The sequence below is a fragment of the Sorex fumeus genome, unplaced genomic scaffold (assembly GCF_029834395.1).
Source record: "Sorex fumeus unplaced genomic scaffold, SorFum_2.1 ptg000010l, whole genome shotgun sequence".
Taxonomy (NCBI): domain Eukaryota; kingdom Metazoa; phylum Chordata; class Mammalia; order Eulipotyphla; family Soricidae; genus Sorex; species Sorex fumeus.
Window position 1 is genome coordinate 10,347,745 of NW_026606067.1, and position 20,379 is coordinate 10,368,123.

The following is a 20,379-nucleotide window of genomic DNA, read 5'->3' on the forward strand; positions in this document are numbered from 1 at the left end:
TGTTATTCTTCTTGTTCTATTCATGTGACATAAGTATAAAATTGTACCCTGGGAATGGAGTGATAGCACAGCAGGTGGGGCACTTGCCTTGCGTGCCACATATCTAGATTCAATCCTTGGCATCATACATGGTCTCCTGAACCTCATCATGAGCACAGAGCCAGAAGTAAGCCCTGAGCACTACCAGGTGTGCACTAGACCCCCCTCCCAATTAAATTAAAACAAACAAAATGGTAGCATATTTCAATAACTTTTTATTCCGTCTCTGATAACAGGATCTATAACATTCATTGGCAGAGATGGCCAGAATAAAGACCACATTTCAGAGCCTAACATATAGTTGGTGTGTCCCCCACCAACTTTGTCCTGTGAGTAGCACATGAGCAAAAGGGATTTTATGACTTTCACTGGAAGTGTCCACTTGCATTCCTTTCGACTCATTCCCACTACTGAGTGGAATCTGGACAAGGTGATGACCCACTTTGTATCTTGCAAATGAGAACAAAAACCTACAGATGGCAGAACAAGATAAAAGAAGATTGATTCCCCCAACAACTGCAGTTCCACAAGCGAAGCATCCAATTCAATCTAAGGCACCGTTAATTTGGATCTGTGTCACAAGCAGTTAAAGCAACTGAGCACATACAACTGAGCATTCTCAAAAGCAATTTTGTGGCACATTCATGTAGCACGTTGCCATTTTTCAAGCATTCCTGAGTGTCTCCTCTACATTTATGCCACCAGACAGCCAGCAGAACCAATATTCCGGTCCTGATTTAAGAAAGGGAAGAGCAAAAAAAGAAAAAGAATGGGAAGAGCAAGGCTTGGAGTATTTGATTCTTGTAGAAAGTGCTGATGGCCAAGGTGCCTCACCCCAGGACTCGCCACTTGGGTTTTCTGACTTTTCTGATGCTCTCCCATCATTCTGTGCCCATGACAACAGCACACAGACATCTGACCAGGCCTTTCATAAATGAACACTCTATTTTTTCCCAAAAGAAGTCTCAACCTCCATGAGGGATATTTACAACTGCAGATCATCAAGGCAAAGATATTTTCCTAACTCTGTGTCTTTCTTGGCTCAGTGACTTTTGTCAGTGAAAACAAACACTGAAAGTGAAGCTACACTGATCAGAAACAGCAGGAGAGAAATGGAAATATGATACAAAGAACATGCCCCAGGAGATTAAAACACAATCAGTGGCAAGACTTAGAGGCAAGAAAAATTAGTATTCTTTTTAATGACAATCTCAAACTAAATGAATAACCTCATTGGCACCTAAAACAAGGATTTCAGCTATGTTTTAAGTGTTTCCGTTTCTGTCTATCAGGAGTTCTAATTTAAAAACAGAGAGAAAAAAGTGAACCATAATTATAGGGACTCTCAGAATCTTAGCAATCACTATCATTTCTTATTAACCTGAATTTTAGTGGGGTACCAGGCCAAGTTTAATGCTGTGAAAAATTGTGGTTTTAATGAAGAAGGAAGTGGAAGTTCACACACTTTCTACTTTAGATGGGTTTCCCCCTACTACCTTGCTCTTTGGTCCACACCTGTGGTGCTCAGGAGGTACTCTTGGCTCTGCACTCAGAGATCACTCCCAGTGGGTTTGGGGGACCATATGGGTATCAGGGATCAGTCTCTGGTTGGTCACACATAAGGCAAATGTTCTACCCCCTGTACTATCCCTCTGACTCATACTTAAGTTTCTTAACCTGTATCCAAATTGAGGTTCAGAGACAAATCAGTGATTGAGTTTGTACTCGCTCAGTGTCAGGTTGTTGAGACTGCCAATATGGTAACAACTGCAACAGCAATTTTGGGCATGAACACATCAGACTGTAAGAAACTGAATTGAGGGCCAGAGTGATAATACTGTGGAAGGGACTTGTCTGGCATGCAGCAGACCCAGGTTCAATCCATGGCACCAAACCAGCCTTCCGAGAGTGATTCCTGAGCACAGAACCAGGAGTAAACCATGAGTACCACTGGGTGTGGCAAAAAAAAATCATAAAAAAAGGAAGAGAGCACACCAACAGTCCCTGTCCAGAGACACAGTAGTGAGTCCCAGAAGACACCAAAGCGCCGGAGATCTCTCTGGGCCCCATACAGAGCCAATTTCACTGGGGCACCCCAGATGGAGAAGGCTTTCCCCGCCTACTACAGATGGAATCCCTGCAAACAAGAGTTTCCACAAGCAAGGCCCAGGTGTGTGGTATCCAGGACTAAATCTGTGGGCCACAGGGCAGCAGAGGCACTGGGTGTCCCTCCCCAGGTCCCTGCCCACTTTTTTTTTGGGGGGGGGGGCTGGTTATCATTCCCACAATCAGCCTCCAGGTGCCATTTTAATGCACCAATAGCCCTGGTCCAGAGACTCAATTGAATCCCAAAATGGATTACTGCCCTATAGAGATGTCTTTGGAATCCAACCGTTTACAATCTAGAATTCCAAAAGCATGTGGCCTTTCATGGCCACACAAGCTCTCCTGATATTCAAAATGAGCAATGGGAAATAAATTATCTAGCGTCTGCTCCTGGCAGGTAGGCTTGAATGGTTGTGGGAAAATTTGAGCAAAACATTATGCTCAAAAGTAGAGAGAGTACTGGGGAAAGTGTCTGCCATAGAGGCAGGGTGAGTACTGGGATTTGGGTGGTGGGGGGATATTAGAAACACTGATTTTGGAAATGATGCACTGGTGGAGGGATGGGTGTTCAATCATTATATGGGATAAATCTCCAACATGAAAGCTTTTATAACTCTATCTCATGGTGATTCAATAAAACTTAAAAAAAAAAGGAAGAAACTAAATTGAGAATAATTCATTTTACATAATATCCTATCAAGTGATGTAATTTAATATCTATCAAGCTGTGACAAAAGTGGAAAATGTTGGAATTCTGTTAGGAATAGAAATCAACTCTCAACCTACCTGCATATATTTTAAAACTCAGAGTAACTCTAGTGATTATACGTAAGCCATGTTAGTAAGAAAATATAAGGCTTCTCAAGTTTAAGATTAATACTGTTTTCATAAATAATCCGAGTCATTATCTTGACATTCTAAATATTCATGTTTTCTAAAATTGTAACATTTTTAAATTTGAAGTTCTGAACTCAAACAATGATAAATCATACACTTCCACAAATGGCTTCCAAGTTAGTAAATCAGAATGGCTTAATGATGAATTAGGTACCACTTTCCACATATAACAAGTCAGAAACTTGAAGATATTATTGACATTTGCTCTTCTCTCATCCTCTGTATTCAATCAATATGTAAGTCATGACATGCTTCTAAAATGTTCTAAGATTCAGCCATTTGTCTTGCTCACTGCTAATCCTTTGGTCTAAGCCATCCCATCACAGTGGCTGACTTAATACAATAAATTCTCCATGTCACTCCACCTGTATTCTACCACCATATTGAAATGATCTTATGAAAATGTGACTTGTAATCAACATAAATGTTTATCAAAAGACATGTACAGGAGTTTCCCTTGAAACTTTATTTGTAATAGTATAAATTTCAATAGTATCAGGAACACAAGTGAAATATCCTTGATAGAAAAGATGCACTAGAATTTTATGTGGTAAGGAAAATAAGATCATTCATTTTGTTGAATGAATGTTGAGGAGCATTGAAGAATCTCAGAAACCTGGGTGGTGAGTGAAATAAATGAGACAAAGGATATTATAATTCCACATATGCAAATTTCAAAATTAAACAAAAACAGTTTATCTGTCAGCTTGACTGAGGTACAATCAATTTAAAAAAGAGTACAATGTGCTAGGTATATAATTTGTCATGATTATTACAAACAGGTTAATTTATACATAACTCACATAGCTGTGTCTGCTGATCTCTTAGCAAATTTCATGTATTCTAGTAGAGTCACCAGGCTATTCAGTAGATCTCCAGCACTTAATCATCTTCAATACTCTTTGACAAGAATTTTCCCTTTAACCCATGATAACCACTGTTCTTCTAATCTCTGTTCTATGATACATTTTTTTAAAAAAATTCTGCATCTAAGTGACATCCTACCATATTTACCTTTGATTTTATTTAGCAAGTTCCTCCAAATCCACTATATTATCATGAAGAGCAGTACTTCTAAATACAGCACAATTTCTTTATCCATCATCTATTTACAGATACTCAGATTGTCTCCATATCTTGTTTATTTTTAATAACAGTGCTATACGTATGAAAATCCATTTGTCTCCTGAATATCCTGTCTTTGTTCTTTGTAACCGTACCCAGAAATAGTATTATTGGATAATATGGTAGTTCTATTTTTTATTTAGACCCTCTAGGTCCTTTCCAGAACTGAACCAATTTACATTCCGTCTAATAATACATGTGTTCCTTTCTTCCACCTACTTTCCAACATATAATATTCCTTGTTTTTTGAATACAAAGCAATCCAAATAGGCAAGAGGTGCTATCATTGGGTTTTGATTTGCCTGTCCCCTAAGATTAGTGATGTTGAACAGTTTTCAAGTACCTATTGGCCATTCGGATGGCTATTCTAGGGAGTGTCTATTTATGTTTGCAGGCAAAACCAATTTGAAATGCATCAGACAGAGAAACACAAACATTTTACTATTTCATTCATATGTGAAGTAAGTACTAGAACAAAACAAAATAGAAACAAACTCTGAGATTGTAAGAATAAAATAGCCTTTAGAAGGGTGAAGGGAGATGAATTGGGCAAAAGGGATCAATCATAAGGTGAAGAATAGAATTAGACTATTCACGTTAATCACAATGAAGTACACATAGGTGATGATTTCTAATTATGCATGTGTGGAATCTATAAAATGCTATTTCAACAATTTTTCCCCTTTATCTGCGATACTGCAGGTCAAGACAATGGGAAGTATGGGGAGATAGACAGCATGTCTAGAAAGGATTCTCAGACACTTCTATTTCCTGAGCTGGTAAGACTAGAGTACTCATTTTATAAAGAGTTATTAAGCTGAACATTTATGATTTGTACTCTTTACTGTTAGACTTCAACAAGTTTTTTTTTTTAAATCAACATGAATGGGCCAGAGAGATAGTACAAATATGGTGATCGTCTTGCACACAGCCAACCTTGGATTCAAATCCCAGGCACCATATATGCCCCACTGAGCACCACCAGTAGTGATTCCTGAGCACAGTAGCAGGAGTAAGCATTGAGCACATCAGGTGTAGCCCAAAATAGCACTGTAGCACTGTCCTCCCCTTGTTCATTGATTTGCTCAAGCAGGCACCAGTAACATCTCCATTGTGAGACCTGTTGTTACTGTTTTTGGCATACTGAATATGCCACGGGGAGCTTGCTAGGCTCTGCTGTGCGGGGGTGGGCAAGGGGGATACTCTCGGTAGTTTGCCAGGCTCTCCGAGAGGGACAGAGAAATCGAACCCGGGTCAACCACATGCAAGGCAAATGCCCTACCTGCTGTGCTATCGCTCCAGACCAAAATACAGAAACAAAAACACTAAAATGATCTTGCCATGCTCATTCAACATGGATCTTAGGCTCAAGATCAGCCTCATCACACTACAACTTCAGCAGGACTGCTTTCTATTTGTGCGTATTTTTGGTTTCCTTAAACTCCTAGCTCAATACCCTTTGATTCACTTAGCAGTAGTGGCTCCCCTGTTAATCCCTCTGCCTGGATCTCCCATTTTCTGCCCTTTGCCGGAAGAATGACTACTCAGATCTCAACTTATATTTTACACCAGGAGACTTCCCAAGCCCTCTCTCCTGGCACCCTTCTCGCCTCTTCCTCACCGCACTTGCAGCCTCTGCAGGCCTCCCCACCCGTCTCAGGTACCAGATCAGTATCTGTTGGTTTTCTTCTCTCCCTGCTCTATCTAACTAGCCCAATCCTTCTTGAGTCTACAAGCTCCCGCAAAGATCCAGGCACAAGAAACTCCGGTCTATCCAAACGGGTTGCTTCCAAATGAAAATGGAAACCTCTGTAGCTCACCGCTGCCCTTCTCCTCTTTTTCAGTGTCTCTACACAGAGATGGGTCTCATGTGTCGCCTCATCCTTGCTGACCAGTTGACTGACCTTCATAGTGCTGCAAAGTCTAGTTCGCTCTAGTTTCTTTCGCATGTTTATGCTCTTCCAGACACGGTATTGGGACCCTGGGTGTCGGGTGCCTATATCCTTCTCATAGACCATGAAATCCCCATGTGTGGCAGCCCTGATGTCAATTTCAGCCAACATATATGTTTCATATGTCCCAAGTGTGTTACCTGTTAAATGTTAGAAAATTTGACAAGCAATTGGGAGTACCAGCTTCTCTTGAAAATTTAGGGACTCTCTTGGCAATGACCCAAAAGATTTCCTAATGGCAACAATGCAACGAAGCTGAGCAACAGCTGCTCCCTGGAACACTGTCTCAACTTTCTAATTTGCCACAGTCCCTACTATTCCCTGTCACCTTCCTGTCTTGAGCCAGTGTAATTGCCATCTCTCAGTGCAGATGACTATTGTTTTTTCTCTTAAAGTGTCAAGAGAAAAATAAATGATTTTTTTACATGTTCCTTTCAACTGTGAGAGGGTGGAAAAGCTGTGCATCTTGCTGTTTCTTTCTTTTTTTTTTTTTATGTAGGAGTACTGCTATTTATTCACACCTTCCCCCTACCTGTGGGGCAGATGATTCCACATTACTCTCTCTCTACTTTGATCACATTAAATATTTTGACACCAGACTCACCATTATTATTTGAGATTTTACCCCAACACTCAGATCTGTGAAAAGGCAACCGCAGACAATTTGTTTTCTATTGCTGGTTATGAATAACATATGATGTCACGTGGCTGCAGTAGTGGCTGCGCAATTTTGAAATTTTGAAATTTTAACACTTAAATATGGAGGGATTTCTGCCAAAACCTGCTGGGTTCCGAGATTTGCTCCTGAGTCTCTGGGATCATGGCCGTTAAGCAGCTTGATCAGGAGCTAGAAAGGCCGTTCGTGGGCGATGACTTGGGGTCTCGTTGGGGTGGGGAGGACAGGACTGGCTCCACCCCCATCCCGTGAGGCCCAAGATGTCTCGTCACTGGCCCAAACCTGACTGTCCAATGGCCTCTGGAGGATGATGGCCACCGAGCCACCAGGGGGAAGCAGGCAGAGGGACAACACCCTTCCCCCCCTGGAGTGGCCTGGTGACAGTAACCTACTGCGTGGTCCAGATGCATTTCTGTCAAAAACTGCTGGGTTTCGAGATTTGTTTCTGAGTCTCTGGGATCATGGCTGTTAAGCAGCTTGATCAGGAGCCAGAGAGGCCGTTCATGGGCGATGATTTGGGGTCTCATTGGGACGGGGAGGACAGGACCAGCTCCACCCCTATCCCGTGAGGCCCAACAGCATCTTGCTGTTTCAAGAAAATTTTCCACTTGTGAAAATATGCCTGTATCATTATTTCACCAAGAACAATATGTGCCTTTATCAAAAGAAGACAACCTAAAGGCTGGGGAGAAGACTCAAAGGGCTGGATATATGAATTGCATGCAGGAGGCTAGGTCTGATTCCTGGCATCACAAGATCCTTTGAGCACTGCCAAAAGCAATCCTCAAGCAAGGAGCTGAGAGCAGCCCAAGTACTACTGGATATGAAAAGGAAAGAAAAGGGGAAGGGGAAAGGGTAGAGGAAGAGGGAGAAGGGAGGAGAGGGGAGGGAAGAGGGAGAGCAGGCAAGGGAAGTTTAGATACCCTCATAACCCAATCATAGAAGCAAAGCAAGAACTGGGATCAATAAACTTAACAGTTTTGGAACTGAAGCAATAGTACAGCAGGTAGTACACTTGTTTTGCATACAACTAATCCAGGTTCTATCCCCAGCATTCCATATGGTACCTCGAGCCCACCAGGAGTGATTCTTAAGAACAAAGTCAGGAGTAATCCCTGAGCACTGCTGGGTGTGGCCCCAAATCCAAAAAATAAATTCATAAATAAACTACAGTTTTGTGACGAAGGGATGGGGAGAGGGTAGCAGTTGGGTAACTTCCAGTTGATCCACACTACATGGCCCTCAAATATCCCCAGAGCAGCCATAGAGACCCCTGATCACTTCTGGATGTGGTCAGAGGTCTTCAAGTTCCAAAACTGTTAAGTTTATTGATCCCAGTTCTTGCTTTGCTACTATGATTGGGTTATGATAGGATCTAACCCAGTCTGGGATTACCTGTTAGGCCCAGGTAATCCCAGGCACTGCAGGCCCCAGCAAAGCCCATCCTCATATTAAATTTCCAATGGCACCCCTCCAACAACAATCACAACAATGAATTTATGATAAAAACTTGAATGTACTAATACTAAAATTTCAATTATTTGTTTTTGATATGAATAAAAGATAAGAATTATATGAAATATTAAACATATTGTCCAAGCATCAGTACATTTTATGTATTATTTAACATAACTAGAGCAGAAGTGATGTATCCCAAACAGGAACTTTATTAAAATCCCTATTTTCTTAATTCTAGAAACTATTGTTCAACATGCTAAGGAAATAGTGAGAACTTAGTAAATTGTAGGTGATGATGGGAGGCTTCTCAGGACTCTCACACCAATAGGAACAATTTGTAAGCAACGTGCTTTGCCCATCAAAAGAGCCAGTATGTTTAAAGAGCAAAGTAATTGTTGTCCATTTATTTTAAAATAAAGTAAGTATAAAACCTTGAATGTCTTCTCCAAGCTCCAGTGTCCTTTCCAAGAGAAGAGTCAAAAATATACCATGAGCAAATAAAAATGCTGACCATTATTCCATTGTAATTCAATTATTTTTCTGTGAAAGGAATGGCAGAATTTTCTCTTGTTGACCACATTTTAATTTGGGGAGGATCAAAGGCATTTTTATGTATTACGTCTATAGCCCCAGTATTCAATAAGCATAGTGGAACAGAATGAATATATTAAAGTCTTGGTATCAAGAGAGGCAGGAATAAAGGAATAATTCAACGCTTGCCTAACTCCTCACCTCTACAAGAATTCTGAAACTGAAAGCAGCTCAATCAGCCATATGAAACTTAGACCTGACTCAGAACACTATAAATGATCCAACTGCCTGTAGACAGGATCTTTTTTTTTTTACAACATACCACAATGCATTTTAATAAATGCAGAAAGCATCACTCTAACAACATTTCAGTAACAATATTGCTTTGCAAAGAAGGACTGCTATTATTTGAAAGTTAATTGAGAACAGAAAAAAATATACCAGAATGGGGCTGGAGCAATAGTACAGCGGGTAGGGCATTTGCCTTGCACACGGCCAACCCAGGTTTGATTCCCAGCATCCCATATGGTCCCCCAACAACTGCCAGGAGTAATTCCTGAGTGCAAAGCCAGGAGTAACCCCTGAGCATTGCCGGATGTGACCCAAGAAGATATATATATATATATATATACATATATCTATCTATCTATCTATATATATATTTCAGAGTAACCTTTCTTATATATTTTATTTTATTCTATAATAATGAGGTTTAAGAAATGTCAAACTTATTAAAATCAAGTTATTCCTTTTATTATCCATCTGTGTCTGTTTAGGAAATGAATGTTTTAGTTTTGTGAAGAGATTACTTACCTACAGCAAAACATATGTATATGCATATGTATCTAAATATAAACATGTTAAAACAAAACTCATTGTATTACTTTAATATATTTGAAATTATAAATGTGTCTACCAATTTTAAGCAGTTATATATTAATTTATTTAGTGTTTACTACTAGAACAATAGCATAGCGGGTAGGGCGTTTGCCTTGCAGACGGCTGACCGGGGTTTGATTTCTCCACTCCTTTCAGAGAGCCTGGCAAGCTGCCGAGAGTATCTCGCCCACATGGCAAAGTCTGGCAAGCTACCTGTGATGTATTCGATATGCCAAAAACAGTAACAACAAGCCTCACAATTTGTTGTAAGACGTTACTGGTGCCCACTTTAGCAAATCGATGAACAATGGGAGGACAGTGCAAACAGTGCTACTATTGAGCATTTTAATTTTCAAGCAAACTATTTATCATGATAACACATCTAGAGAACTAGAAGAGATATTTGAATATTTGATGTAATTATAAAATGCTACTTCTACTATACTCACTATACTATCCTCGAAGTATCCTATAGTCAATATACATATCAATGTTTAATATAGAGATTTACTTCAAAATTCCTCAATATTTAATTATATTTATATAGTTTAAAAGAAAATCTCAAAGACTATACTAGTATGATATATTCATACAAAGATGAGGAAAGGGTATCCTAGAGGGGAACATTAATATAGAAAGACAAAAGAAGAGTTCAGTGAAATTAGACCAAAGATATTACATATTTAACACATAGTCAGGTCATTGACTAGGCAATCATACCTATGTTGCATAGGGCCAGGGATGACTGGCGAGAGGTTGGATATATTTCACATAAGCAAGGGAAACTAAGAAAATATCTTGTATTGGACAGGATCTTTTGAATCCTGTTGGTGGGTACACAGAATGGACTCCGCTGGCTGTCACAGATAAATATCCCTGCTTCCTCTGTGCAGCTCCTTCCACACTCCAGTGGACAGATAGCTCCCAGTAAACCAATTCCCTGGTATCCATCTTCTTGTGGAGTCCCAGGATTAGTGGTATGACCAATCTCATCTGCCACTTCCAAGATTACGTTCTTTTAAAATTATTTTAAATTCCTATGACTTACACTTAGACACTAACTTTATCTTCCCTTCTTAGATCACACACTTGGGAGGAAGCATATTGCCCTGCTGTAAATAGTCTAAAGGGAGCTAGACCTGGTAGAAATGAGGCCTCCAGCTAATAGCCATGAGAAATATGTGACCCACTGGGAAAGTTCTATTTATATCAAACAGCTCAGACTTTATGACAAAAACTGTTGGGGCTGGAGCAATAGCACAGCGAGTAGGGTTTTTGCCTTGCACGCAGCTGACCCGAGTTTTATTCCCAGCATCCCATATGGTCCCCTGAGCACTGCCAGGGGTAATTCCTGAGTGCAGAGCCAGGAGTAACCCCTGTGCATCGCCAGGTGTGACCCAAAAGGGAAAAAAAAAGACAAAAACTGTTGAGACAAGATGGCCACCTAGATGATGATCTAGGGTCTTTTCAACAAAAAGGTACCCCATTTGGAAACACCCAACACAGGAGCACCTAAATATATAAAGCAAATATTAACGATCCCAAAGGAAAAACAGATAGCAATACAATAATAGTAGGCACATAAATATACCATTTTCATAAATGGCTAGATCATTCAGACAGAAAATCAATAACAAAACATTGGCCTTAAATGCATGCTTTACCAGGTAGACTTTACAGACATATATAGAACATTTTATCCAAAAGCAACAGAAAAGACATTCTTCTCAAGTGTGCATGAAATATTCTTCAGGTTAGATGAGATATTAAGTCACAAAAAAGAAGTTTTAGTAAATTTAAGATCACTGAAAACATATTAAACATCCGTAAGAATGGTGAAACAAAACTGGAAGATTCCTATTATATTAGGTAGATTTAAAAACAACAGAAAAATAAGAAACAGAAAATTCACAAATATATCAATGTTAAACATTATGCCATTAATAACCAATGGCAACACAATGAAAACAAAATAAAATTTAAAATACTGGGCTGGAGCGATAGCACAGCAGGTAGGGCATTTGCCCTGCACATGGCTGACCTGGGTTCGATTCCCAACATCCCAAATGGTCCCCTGAGCACCGCCAGGAGAAATTCCTGAGTGCAGAGCCAGAAATAACCCTGTGCATCGACAGGTGTGATTCCCCCCCCCCAAAAAATAAAATACCATGAGACAGGGCCTGAGTGGGCAGAAAGCTTGCCTTGCACATGGCTGATGCAGGTTCAATCCTTGGTACCCCATATAGTTACCGTGCCAAGAAATAATAAATCCCAAGTCTAATGATCACATAGGAAGCCTGGAGTACAAACTGATAATGAAGAATTTAAGTGTAGGAGGTGACAAATGGAAGGAAGTGGAGCTTAGTGGAATGTTGAGTTCCAACTGGTACTCAAGCCAGAGCCCCGGAGTTGTAAAACTGTACTTTATAATCCTCATGGGAAGCAGCTCAAGCACGAAATGCAAATACATGCTAAACTGTGGAGGAAATTATGAATGAGGCATCATTTCTGCGCTCCTACGGTACATGCCCACAATTTCCTTAAGAAACCTAGGAGAGCGGAGTAATAGTACAGTGGGGAAGGTATTTGCCTTGCATGCGGCCAACCCTGGTTTGATCCCCAGCAACCTAAGTGGTCTCCCGTGCACCTACAGGTGAGTGCAGAGCCAGGAGTGAACCCCGAACATTGCCAGGCATGACCCAAAAAGAAAAATAAATAAATAAAAATAAACTTACCAAAAAAAGAAGCATACAAGAAAATTCAGTATGCTAGTGGTCTAAAGAAATTGAACACCTTGACCAAGTGATCAGAGCATCACCACAAAGAGAGGCGCAGCCCATTGTGCACCTGTAGATGAGTAAATGTGACATTCTCAAATATCCTTTGGTGTCACAAAAGACTGAGTGAGGAACGCTTTCACAGCTCAGCAGTAGAGTAATGACAACTAAACTGGCTTGCGATCTTGACTGGTTCCGATACAGAAGGGCCAAAATATTTTACATAGAAGGATAGTGTTGTGCCAATTGATAAAACTAGAATGTAGATGGCAGACTGAACACAAGGATTGGTGTTTCAAAATAAAATGTGGTCACATCATACTGCAGTTCTGTAATGAAATACCCCATCCTTAACTGAGACACACTAAGTACAGGCAATATTCATGCACTTCACTCTCTTAATGGCAGGAACATGAATTGGGAGTAAGTGGGGGGTGGGTTGGGAGTCTTAATACTTAAACCTTTTCTGAAAAATTGCCATTTATGTCCAAATAAAAAATTTTAAGCACTGTATTTCTTTCAAGATCCAAAGGGGGACTTCGGTGACAACATTGAAAATATTTTTCAGATGCGTTATTTTTAGGATGCTCGCTTCTCTAAGCACTAAATCCAAATCTGCCCATGTTAACCAAGTGCTAAGCCACATCTGCACTCACGTATGAATCCAGCAAAAATGATTCTGAGACATGCAGTCTGTTCCATGATCTCTACAAGTACTCTAATATTGTACACATTTGAAGTCCCTAAACTTCAGAGCCCAGCATGATTCTGAGCACTTGGGTATCCAGAAGCCACAGCGGTTCACAAGAGTACCTCCAGAGTCAGGAGCGGAACTTGCAGGGAACTTGCAGTGCAGGCTGCAGCTGATCTATAAAGGCTCTTGAGGCACAAGCCCCTAGACTGTCCGCACATCAATCTGCTGAGAGCCAGTCCAATGCAGCCTAGCCCTTTCCTCTCCTTAAACCCTTACATTATTCCTTAGGATGAGACCTAACATCAAGATAGCTGGGAAGAGACCTGTACAGTGTCCAGATTCAATAAGCAAAGGGCAGGTTTGGAGCTGAGCCAGTCAACTGATGGATGGTTCACTCTCAGTTTTAGAAAGGGGCAGGGCTGCAATGGAAGGGGGCACTTGTGCCTTGGCAGCACAGCAGAGGGCAATAGGGATTTTAGGTGAACTATCAGAAATCAGTATCCCTTTGCTTAGTCAATAATTGATAAATTACATAAAATATCTAAAATATGTGGGTTATAGAAAATAGATTTCATTTTTATTGCTGCCTCTCCTCAGAGATCATCTCTGTAATAATCTTCTTAAAAGTGGATTTAGGGGCTGGAGCGATAGCACAGTGGGTAGGGCGTTTGCCTTGCACGTGGCCGACCTGGGTTTGATTCCCAGCATCCCATATGGTCCCCCGAGCACTGCCAGGAATAATTCCTGAGTGCATGAGCCAGGAGTAACCCCTGTGCATCACCGGGTGTGACCCAAAAAGCAAAAAAAATAAAAAATAAAAAAAAATGGATTTAAACTTCTTCTTCAGTGAATTATATATAGGAAATTAAGATTTGGCTTTCCACTCTTAAATCAGTACACTAATGCACTTGTTTTACAAGCATTGTTTGATCTCATGTTTTCCCCTTAATAAACAACAGCAAGCGATTAGTGTATCACCAAATATCTTATAATGATTATGGGCAGAAAAACATCAGAAAATCACGTTACTTGATACAGACACGTGTGAATTTCAAAGATGTGAATATGAACCGAGTCTTGAAAAGTAAGATCACATTTTTCATGTCAGGAAAGGAACACCTACTAGGGTAGACGACAGAGAAAGGGGAAGACACGCTAAGAGACTGCACTGCGAGCGGCATATCTGCAACGAACTCCATGACACAGAAGATAGCTGGTTTGAAGTTTTCAGAAACCATTGACTCTCAGAGAACCATGCCGATTCCTCAGCTATTCCCCACAAAAGCACTCTCAGTAAGTCTGAAGTAGCAGTCTGGAACCAGCATTTTAACAAGCACACACCCCACCCTCACCTCGGGGTTCTAAGACTCTTAATCCATGCACCACTATATCCTATAGATTACTTGGGGTTGGAGCGATAGCACAGCAGGTAGGGCTTGCACGTGGCAGACCCGGGTTCAATTCCCAGCATCCCATATGGTCCCCCAAGTACCAACTGAGTGCAGAGCCAGGAGTAAGCCCTGTGCATTGCTAGGTGTGACCCAAAAAGCAAAAAAATAAAAATTAAAAATAATAAAGTTTATTTCATCTCAGAGGTTTCCAGGCCCTCCCCTGCAGCAAAGATAACTCAGGTACTGGAAGAAAAAAAGGTATTTGTATTTAAATTGTTTTAATAGCTAAGAAGACCCAGAGGAGCTAGGAAATAGTAGTGGGTAGAGATCCAGTAACACAGTAGTCCCAATCACCAAGCTTGGAGGGGTGCAGGTCTGGGGCCCCCAGCATTGCTGGGGTAGCCTGGGTAATCCGGGCACCTCAGCACCAGAGAAGCACAAAGTCCCCCAGGTCCTTGCATTGAACCCCCATTTGTGGGGCCCCAGAGTGCAGTCTAGCAGGCCAGAGGGCTACCAGAGGATATTGATAAAGGGTGAATTGGGTCTGCTGATGTGAGTATCGTGCAGAGATGGAGTCACTAGACCTTAAGTTTTTTCCTCTTGCACTAAGCAAGGCAGACACAGCTTTACAGATATTTTACAAAATGAATCTGCAGCATAAACAAAACCTGAGAAAATACACATTCACAAAGATAACAGCAATAACTGAAGCCTGAGGAAAGATGACAGGGTTGACCTTTCGTCTAAGCCTAAAGTGAGCTCTTTGCTAAATTACAAGGTTAAAAATGATAAATGTCAGGTGACCAGTAAATGAGAAAGCAATTGCTTTGGGGTGAAGGTGGGGTAAATGTGCTCTGGCAAGAATACTTTGAAAATTTTTATTGGGAGTTTTTGTTTTGGGCTTTGGTAGCTAAGAAAAAACAAAAACAAAGACTATAAAAAGTTATTTCTTCACAATGTAACAACTCAGAAATAACTTCCTGATCTGCTGGGAAAAAAAATCTTCCAAACCTAGTAACAGAAAATATATTCCAAAGTCTTTCAGTGGGTTTTAGAGTCATTTGTCAAAAATATGTAACTTCTGATTAGTTTTAAGCAGCATTGTCCATCATCCACAAAGTCATTTTTCTCAGTGGGGATGAGAAATGTAGAATGCACTTTTTCCTCCATTACTCCTTGCCCAGCCCTTCAGTTCCAGGCTCTGCTCCTGGTCTAATATTTAGTTTCTTAGAGATTTTCCAAGTGGTATGTCCACTTGTGCCATCCCAGGGATTAAACCCAGATCACTGCAATGCCTGGTGCGTGCCTTATTACTGAGTATAGGCATATTACCGAGTATAGGAATCCCTGGTATTCCTAGTCTTTCCTATGCAAACACATAAAGTATCTCTTGCAACATGAGCTCTTGTTTCTAATCTTTAAGGTTCTAGGTGCATTTTCCTTAAATAAGATTATCTGTAAAAGAAATTTGGATCTGTACATATATCCTTAAGACAAATTATTTTTTTCTGGGAGATTCTTAGCTGTCTTTTTTTTTTTTCTTTTTTTTGCTTTTTGGGTCACACCCAGCGATGCACAGGGGTTACTCCTGGCTCTGCACTCAGGAATTACCCCTGGCAGTGCTCAGAGTACCATATGGGATGCTGGGAATTGAACCCGGGTCGGCCACGTGCAAGGCAAAAGCCCTACGCGTTGTGCTATCACTCCAGCCCCAACTGTAAGTCATTTTTAAAAGTCTGGATACTTGATTTTTGAAAATTCCCATTTGCCCTGGAATTCAAGAATACATCTCCTATCACATCCCTAATGATTAATAAACATCTCAACCTCAATATTTTCAATTCAACTTGGGTGCCCTCAGCTGCTAGGCTGCTAACCATCCCCAAACCTGATCCTTCCACTATAATAAATTCCAACCTTCATGTTATTCAGGAAAAAGCCCTCTTGTTGACTTTTTACTTACCACATCCAATTAAACTATTTTTAAAGTATTTCTGCATCTGATCTGACCATTTTTAGAGCCCTCATCGAACATTAAGCATTGCTCTAATCCCTTACTGTTCTTTATTATAGAAGGAACTCTTCCCACAGTTAAGTGGCTGGTCTCTTTGCTTCTGTCCTTACTAGGCCTATTCTTCAACAGTCAAGTGACTTAAAACTAAAATTACATTTCTTTTTTTGCTCAAAAATTCTCAGTGGCTTCTAACAGTCCAAGGTCTTTCAGTACAGCAGAGCACAAAACCTCACAGATTTTAATCTCCTGCCTCTGACACTCATCTCTAGCGAAGAGTCTCTGAGTCTGTCAGAGATAACGGACGTGATACTACCTGGAAGGGATCGGTTACAATGTCCGTGCTCTAATGCTTTTCCTGGTTGTGCTCAGGAGTCACCGCTCCTGGGGCCTGGGGGACCAGGACTGAAGCAGGATCACCTGCATGCAAGACCAGCACCTTGACTTTTGCACTCAATCTGGCCCTACCTCAGGAACTTTGTTTTTCCTTTTTTTGGGTCACACTTGGTGTTGCATAGGGGTTACTCCTGGCTCTGCGCTCAGGAATTACTCCAGCCATTGCTCAGGGGACCATATGGGATGCTGGGAATCGAACCCGGGTCGGCCATGTGCAAGGCAAACACCCTACCCCACTATGCTCTCTCTCCAGCCGTACCTCAGGAACTTTTTAACCTTCTAGAGTTTTCTCCACATTGATGAAGATGGTATCCTAGTTTACTTTAAATTACTGCTCAAATGCCAGTTTCTCAAATTACTGAGATATCTTGGGCCACCCCTACGAATGCAAATGAATCCTGCCTCTACCATAACCCAACAACTGCTGGATCACTCCCCCCCCCCCCTTTTTCCTGCATTTTCTCATTTACTTTTGCGATTTCAAAAAATATTCATTCACTTTTCACCAATCTTCACCGACTAAGAGGAAATGCCTGAGTTTAGTTCACTCAATCACAACGTTGACATATGGGCAAATACTTTAACTTTTATCTCCAAGTCTTTCCTACCCACAGAGTGGTTAGAAACTGTATAGAATCCTTCCTGACAAGTGGAAGTATCCTCTAGATTGAACTGTGCCTGTCCCCCCACCCCCCACACCTTATTTCTCTTATGGTTCTGCACCTATTTGCATTCAATATCTGAAATTTGTCTTCAAGATGTCATTTGGGGGCAGGAATATAGTCCAAGTGGCAGAGCACATAATACATACACGAGGTTCCTAGCACCATTTATCCCTCTCCTCCAGCATTGTTGGCTGTGATACTTATATAAAATTTGAGGGGAATATTTTTTAATAAGTTTTAAAAACTGCCCTCACTTTTGCTGTATCTTTGTTTTTCCTCAATTGATATTGACCTGTGTGTTTTGTTTTTAATGAATCACTATGATTATGTTTCATATAATGACTGAGTACTCATCCCTCCACCACTGCTCATTCTCCACCACCAATGTTCCCAATATCCCTCCCAACCCCCATCCCCCACCTATGTGGCAGGCACATTCCCTCTTTCTCTTTTCAGGTGTTACGGCTTGCAATACAAGGTACTAAGTGGCCATCATGATTGGTCCATAGTTTTGCTGCACTTTTAAATTTTACTATCCAACTAGCTTCTACACTTCTCTCCCAAAACACCATTTTGATACTCAGGAGTATAGTCACTTGTCTCTCTTTCTACTTTTAAATCTGTTGGGTTTAAATGTCTAGAAAGTTTATTTTACATTGATTGAATTTCCTCATGTGCTTTCTCAAAATTAGTCATTTAGCTCCACTAGCAATTCCTTCCCCACCACTCATTTCTGAATAAATATTCCCTCACAGATTCAAAGGAAGATATGGAACAAAGCAAAGCCCACAGCAATTCAGTAGTGTACTCTAAGGAACACAGCTTTTTCTTAAATCCATGGTTACGGCCAAGGCTTAGACAGAAGGCAACTTCCTAAACCACCCTCAGAAAGACGCTGCAACATTTGAATGTGGGTAGAGATACTAGATTCAAGGTAACAGGATAAAGTCATGTGTTAGAGAAATGGGAGAAGTTAAGAACAATGTCCCAGGGCGAGGGATTGGAAATTCAACTCTATAATAGGAGAAAAGAAAATACTTATCTGGGTATGTTTGTGAGATTCAGTACTGGGAGGTTTTCTTGCCTCCATTGAGAATAGTTAAGGTCATTTCTGGATGCAGTGTTCAAAAAAAAGTACACACATACAGAGAGGAGCACTGTGCCCAGGAGCCAGGACTTTGACCAAGGGGTGTAAGACAAACCTTCGAGGATGGGGCACCTGTTGTAGCGACTTCCTGGTCTGCTTGATTCTTTGATTTGTTTTGATTCTTTGATTCACACACTCAAAGGAATATGTCGAACAAAGTAAATAGAATCAATTTTCTCTACATCAAAGAACATGCTAGTAGGAAAACAAATAGTCAGCACGTGTAGAGCCTTCTCAGGTGATTCAAGTGAAATTGGACCAAAATAACAACTTATCTGCTTTCCCTTAAATTCATGACCAGAAACTCAAGAATTGCATTAATCCTACAGTATTTTTTTACTGCTTGAGTCCCACATGATTTATTTCTCCTCAAATTGCTCTATCACCTGCACTGAACTATACTAATTTTATTTCTTCACTTTCGTTTTGTAGTCAGTGGCACATTTGGAAAACTAAATAAAAACACTTTAAAACTGTTCTAGTCAAAACCACCATACAAGTGACACCCCCAGACTCTCCACCAATGTACGGTTACTTCCATCTTCCCGTTTCTGACCCCAACTCACCCATCTGGCACTCAGTTCAATTACTTTGGCAAAGGATTTGTTGTTAACTAAAATCTTCCACTCCCCTGTCTTGTCTCTCTATATTCCAAAGACAAGTGAAATAATTTAGGAAGGTTTTCCCCTCTGATTATTTCACTTAGTACGATGCCCTCATGATATCTGGGTTGCAGTGAACAGCATGACTTCATCTCTTCTTAAGACTGTGTAGTATTTATTGTGTAAAATAACTTTAAAGGAAGTGTTATCTATATATTCCCCATCAAGAACTGCAGTAGCTTTCACATTTCTGTCCCTTCACTGACCCTTTCAGTCCCATTATTAAGTTGTTGTATTCAAGGTGGCTTTATCAATTAAGATCTAAGCAGTGAAGTCATTTTCTTAAAAATTTTTTGAAAAAATGATGGCCAACTATGCTAAAATATCTTGATGAGTCATAAGCACATTTGACCTCCAATTATTAGTAACTGACTTGATAAAACTGATAAAGTGACTTGATAAAACTTTTTAATCATAGTGATAAACTTTATTACGGACTTGATACCCTGTTTTAAAGATAAATTTTAAGCGTTGAAGAGATAAGGGCACTTGCTTGGCACGTGGCAGACATGGGTTCAATCCCTGGCAACACGGGTCCCCTAATCTCTGCCAGGAATAAGTCCTGAGCACCGTATGTGGCACAAAAACAAAAACAATAAAAAGGAAAATGGAAAAATATTTGATTTTGAAGAGAAAAGCTATTGTTTTTATTTTTGATACTAAATTCCCTATGGCCATTCTGAGCGTACATTACCACAGGAAATGTTGTATAATCCAAAGTGTTTCACCTGGAATTTCTGGGGAAAGAGTAGTCCATTTGAATACTCAAATCCAATTTTAAAAAGTTCTCATATGTGGACCCCATTGAGCTGGTGGCCTTCCTGCCTGTGCTGTGCCAGAAGATGGGGGTGCCCTACTGCATCATCAAGGGCAAGGCCTGCCTGGGCCACCTGGTCCACAGGAAGACCTGCACTATCATGGCTTTCACTCGAAAGGTCAACTCGGAAGACAAAGGAGCGCTGGCCAAGCTGGT